This window comes from Tenrec ecaudatus, chromosome 13, assembly GCF_050624435.1.
Source record: "Tenrec ecaudatus isolate mTenEca1 chromosome 13, mTenEca1.hap1, whole genome shotgun sequence".
In the NCBI taxonomy this organism is placed as follows: Eukaryota; Metazoa; Chordata; class Mammalia; order Afrosoricida; family Tenrecidae; genus Tenrec; species Tenrec ecaudatus.
This window is the reverse complement of record NC_134542.1, coordinates 58,380,466-58,386,450: the sequence shown is the minus strand read 5'-3', so window position 1 is coordinate 58,386,450 and position 5,985 is coordinate 58,380,466. Positions and strand designations below refer to the sequence as shown.

Genomic DNA, 5,985 nt, shown 5'->3' with positions numbered 1-5,985 from the left:
ACTAAAGTTGATTACTCTTGCCTAGATAGACGTTTGCTTGTTGTTGTTATTTTTTTTTAAGTGTACTTCAATTTAAGCTAAGACTCAATCCAAACAACTTTTTCAATTATCTTGGCACAAACAGGGCTACTTTGCTCATTATGTTATTACCGTCTGGGATCTTGTTTTCTAGTTTAGCTTGTGAATCCGGAAAACACTTTTTGGTCTGATCTAATGTGCCCTTTGAGGGCTGTTAGACTTGAGCGAATTTCAGAGAATCCTGTGAACATTTGGTTGTTATTGGAGTTCTGTGCTACTCTTATAAAATAAAGGCACCAATACATGTGTAAATATTAAAGATAATTAAAATTAATGTTAACTGTTTCTTAACATTTTTAGGATTGTCAGAAGATACAGTAATATAGAAATAAAGCTGTCTTCAGTCTTATGTTATTAATACTACATCTACTTCTTCACTTGTAGGCACAAAAATACTTCACGTTGTTAGCACTATGGAAACATTTTTATTGGTGTTGCTGAGCCTCAGAAGGAATATTCTTTGGAACCATTATCTAGGATTAATTTTTACTGAACCCTGATGTATTAGTTTTCTAGGGCCCCATGATGAAATACCTCCCATGAGTGGCTAAAAGCAGAAGTGTTTGGTCCCACAGTTTTGGAGACAAGCAGTCTGGTGTAGTGGTTTCGCTGGGCTGCCCATCACAAGGTCAGCAGTTCAGAAACCACTGGCTGCTCTGCAGGAGCACATGAGGCTTTCTACTTGGGAAAAGATGTACAGTTTCGGAAAGCCGCAGGGGTAGTTTTACTCTGTCTTACAGGGTCACAATGGGTCTGAATTGATTGGAAGGCAGTGAGGTTCTTTCCTTCGTCTTCTTCTTTGCTAGGAATCTGTATTCAGGAAATTGGCAGGGCCATGTTTTCTCCACAGGCATTATGGGAAGATCCGCTCTTTCTTCCTGGCCTCTGGGAGCCCTAGTCTTTCGAAGTGCAGTTGTAAGCATAGTTCTGTGCCTATGTGGCCATTTCCCCTTGTCTGTCTCTCAGGGTTTCTTCTCTTCTATAGAACACCACTTGGATGGGATTAGAATTTCCTTGGCTTACTTATGATTTAATGACATCTTCAAAGACTCCTGTCAAAAACACAATTGTGTTCACAGGTACCGAGGATGAGGACACAATTTAGTTCATAAAATGCAATTTGTATATGCACCAGACAAGAAATTATTAAGAAGATAGAAAAGGAGGGTTATTCAGCTTCATAGAAACTTTCCTTAAATATTTGTAGCTCCCTTAATCAGTTACATTTTTGGTGGGTGTGCCAAAGTTAGTTTATGAATCAGAAATGATGAAATTTGCCTGAATGAGATCAATCCTTTGTAAATAAATAGAAAGGTTCAATTAAAAAACTGCTCTCTGGATTTATTTTTGACTATTAATGTTTATTTCATTTCTGAAATGTTAGTACTTTTGAACCTCGGTTGAGCACTATGTTTTATTTTTTTTGCATTAGTTTGAGAGCTTGAAATCTGAGAAGCTTAACTCTTCAGAAACATTGTCTCATGCCTGAGCCCCGAAATCACACCACTTTTACTTATTTCCCTTGCAACTGTGGAACCTATAGGCAGAGTTAAATACATAATGAAGGAAAAGGTTATCTATCTATCTATCTAGCCATACATCCATACATCCACTCATTCATTTATTTAGTGCACCATTCCTGGAAGTACTGCAATATCAGGTCAATGCGTGGAGTGGACGGAACAAGCTCCTATTCCAACTTCCTGCTCAAAAAATCCATTTAATAATTGTCCTCAGATAGAGGACGTATCAGATATTAAACTGATAAGAACAGATATTAATTTTCAATTTTTAAACACAAATATGGAAAGAATGTCCTCAAGGGAGAATATTAACGCAAGGCCCTTCCCAGACATTCCCTCAGGAGCCCTCAAGAAATGTACTTACAACTGATAGAAATAGCCCATATTCATTCTTCTGACCAATAACTTTGATACCAATCTTCACAGCTCGCCAGCTGATTCCAGCTCTTGGTGACCCTGTAAGACAGGGTGGAATGGCCTCTGTGGGGTTCCAAGGTTGTAACAAAGTAGAAACGCCCATTCTTCTCCTGCAGAGCAGCTAGGTGCATTCTGACCTGCTGATGTCTTTGAGAAAAAGAATTCCTTAAAAAATCTCTATAAGCCTCCAGCCTCATCTCTAAAAAGAACAGAAACATTGAAAATTAAATAGACTTCATGTTTAAATATCTTATAAGATTTAAAATGCTCAGATGAGAATGTATTAAACGGAAGGAGTAGTTCCAAAGTGTAGACACGATGAGTTAAAAATTATGTTTTTAAGAAGTAATCTTAATGCTCCTGGTGGATGTGAATCAACATGATTTCATGACAGGTTCACAGTCTTACAGTATCCAATTACTGGCGGTGGTGTTGTTAGGGATTCTTCAGTCAGTACAGACTCAGAGCAGCCTCTTCTGAATCTGGCAACAGTTCCCTGTCAAGAACTGCTACAACCATTGATGGATGATATTCAGCAAAATTTTATTTGCATGTGATATTAATAATATTGACTATAATAATATAATAATTTGTTTATTCTATTGGATCACCTTTCTTTGAAATGAGTACAGAGATCTCTTACAGTAAGTTGGATTAGTAACTGTCTTCCAAATGTCTTGACATAGATGAGTGAGTGCTTCCCTTGCTCCATGAGTTTGTTGAAACATTTCAGTGGGTCTTCAATCCGTTTCTGGAGCCCTGCTTTTGACTACTGCTTTCAGCGCAGCTTAGACTTCGCCTTCAGTGCCCTGGGTTCCTGCTCATACGCTACCTCTCAATGGTGGAGCGTCGACAGGTTCCTCTTGGGGACAATTTCTTTTTGACTCTGGGTGCTCTTTCCATTTTCTTTTGATGCTTCCCTTCGCACTCAGTATTTTGCTGAAATCGTTCAGTGTTTCAACTTGACACTTGAACTTTTCTTTAGTCCTTTCAGGTTGTGATATACTGAGCTTGCTCCCGCTTTTGTTCAAACTCTAGGTCTTTGCACATTTCATTATAATATATTACTTTGCCTTCCAGAGCATCCCTTTGAAATTTTATATTCAGTTGTTTGACTTCAGTATTTCTTCCACCTGTCTTAGCTATTGTATAATTAAGAGAAAATTTAAGAATCTCTTCTCACATCCACTTTGATCTTTCTTTCTTGCTTTCTAGTTTTGTTAGTCTGGCTTGATTAGCAAAACAAATCCAGAGACACTCACATATGTGTAAGCGAGAAAGAGAGAACTTTATATCAAAGAGCAATTGTATATTAAGAAAACATCTCAGCCCACTTCAGATCAAGTTCATAAGTCTGACATTAGCCCATATGTCTGATAACAATCTGTAAATTCCTCTTCAGACTCACGCAACACATGCAATGACACTGAGTGCAGGAAGATCACAGACCAGTGGTGGAAACCTTGTAGAACCAGTGACAGTGGAAGCATCTCAGAGTTGGAGTGGGTCTCCACATAGCTCCTCAGCTCCAGGGCTCTGGCTCCATCAACGTGTCTCTATGTGGCTTGTCAGCAAGACTAACAAGCAGAGTATCTGTCCTCCGTTGAGGTATTTATCTCCTTCACGCCTCCAATGAGGTCATCAAACTGCGACCTGATCGACAGGCTAGACTCCACCCCTTTGCAAGTTGACAGGTAACTACCCCACTAGTATTTTTAAAACAAATCATTTTACTGGGGGTTCGTACAATGCTTATCACAATCCATGCATATACCCATTGTGTCACCCCACTAGTATTTTTAAGGCCTTCTGATTTCTTCAAGTATGTCATATCATGGCTCATCAAGTCTTCTCTCATTAGTGTTCAATGTCTCAAATCTGTTCTTGTGATATGTTTGAAATTCAAGTGGAATATACTTAAAGTTATATTTTGGTTCTTGTGGACTTGTTTCAACTTTTCTCACTTTCAATATGAACTTAGATATGAGCTTGGTGGTCTGTTCCACAGTTGGCCCCTAGCCTCATTTCAGCTGCTGATGTTAAATTTCTTCATCATTTCTTCCCATAGATGTTTGAATTTGATATCTGGACAAGTCCACACCTTTTTTGTTTTTGGATTGCTGGCTTCTTTTCTGTCACCAAGGTCCTATTTCCCAGCTACTGTTCCTTCTTCGTGTTTCCAACTAGTGTATTCTAATCATCCATAATTAACAATGCATCTTGATTGTACATTTGATCACACTGAAGGCATTGGTAACATTTTTCCTCTTTTTTTTCATCAAAAGCTTCAGCAATGCATACATTTGAATAATAGTTGTATTTCCTTTACAACAAGCCTGGATTTCCTTTATGGGGATAGAAATTATTTATCAGAGACAGCATTGTACTTCAAGATAGATCTTGAAATGCCCCTTTTGAAGATGAATGAAACACTGTTTCTCTTGAATTTGAATCTGTCATTCCTGGTAAGGTGAACCATGTGATTTTTTCCAATTCAGAATGGCCAAAACAAGTCCATTTCAGGTTATTAATAGCTAGGATGTCTTTATGTGTTCTATTTCATTTTTTGATGACTACCAGTTTTCTTAGATTCAGACGTTACACATTTCAAGTTCCAATTATTCATAGACATTTGCAGTTGTCCTCATTTTGAATCACGACCAATCAGTAAATGCAGGTCCTGAAACCTTTATTTCTGAAGGCTCTACTCCATCCATGTGATTACGGTCACCTCTACTTCGAGAAGGCAGCTCTTCCTCAGTCATCTTTGGAGTGTCCTCTGACCTGAGAGGGTCGTCTTCTGGCACGGTCTCTGACCACTTGCTGCTGCTAGTCATGCGGTTTTTCAGTATCTGACAATGTTTTCATGGTATCCACAAGGGTTTTAGCAGATAATTCCACTGAAGTAGAAAGCCTAGTCCTTCTTTTTAATCTGTTCTTTGGAAGCTGTGCTTGAAATCTGTTCACATTGGATGACCCTGTTTGTATTTGAAAACACCAGTGACATAGCTTCCAACATCACAGCAACACAGAAACCAGCACAACATGACAAACAAGTGGTGGGAAATTATGTTAAGATGCAATAATAGCTGTTAAAACACCTCGACGGCACATATGCTAATTATAATGTCTCTCAATGTTATCACATTGTTCATCCCATGGAAGGATTAGAGCTAGCTAAAGGCAGACGTGTAAAGTATAGATAGGTGAAATTCATATTTCCTTTCCAGAACCTCCACATTTTATTCCCATTTTACTTTCTTGAAAGCAACTCCCGCCCACTTTCCTTTAATTATAGACATACGGTCTCATAAATAGTCCTCTACATAAAAGCTCAGGATCCCTGGTGGTATAGGGACTTAAGAGTTGGCCTGCCAACCCAAACATCACTAGTTTGAAACCTCCTATCACCGTGCAGGAGAGAGATGAGGCTTTCTGCACCTGTGAAGGTTTACAGCCTTGGAAGCCTACAGGGCCAGTTCTAGCCTGTCCTTTAGGATTGCTGTGAATTGAAATTGACTGAGGGCAATGAGTTTGGCTTGGTTTTGCATTTGGATGTCAGAACCTGTTTGCAGGCAAGAGATAGACATACATTGATTTATACAAATGAACTGGCATTCATTACATGCCCCAAATTTAAAAGACATTCTCTCTGCTACTATCTGAGATTACATAAGGTTAAGTATCTAAAAATACAAGATCCAATATTTATGTCAACCTGACACTGCTTTTTAAATACTGTTATACATTTTTGGGATAAAGAATGACCTTGTATATTAGTTAACCCAATTCCCTTATTTACAGAGGTGGTGGTAATGGGTGGGGAGAAAGATCGAGACCCAGAAATGATGCAGTTTTCTGAGTTTCACACACCATATAGTGGCAGTGGCCACCTTGAAATCCAAACTGCCTGAGTGCTAGATCAGAACAGCCTTCTGAAAAGCAGTGTCTCTTGTAATTAAGTGCC

General features: G+C 38.7%; 1 non-coding gene across 1 annotated transcript; it reads right to left on the bottom strand.

The window, feature by feature from the left end:
- Nucleotides 1-1,701: 1,701 nt before the first annotated feature.
- On the bottom strand, nt 1,702-1,887 carry LOC142425034 (U2 spliceosomal RNA). Its single transcript, XR_012779432.1, has one exon. It is a non-coding gene; the product is annotated as a U2 spliceosomal RNA (small nuclear RNA).
- Nucleotides 1,888-5,985: the final 4,098 nt, after the last annotated feature.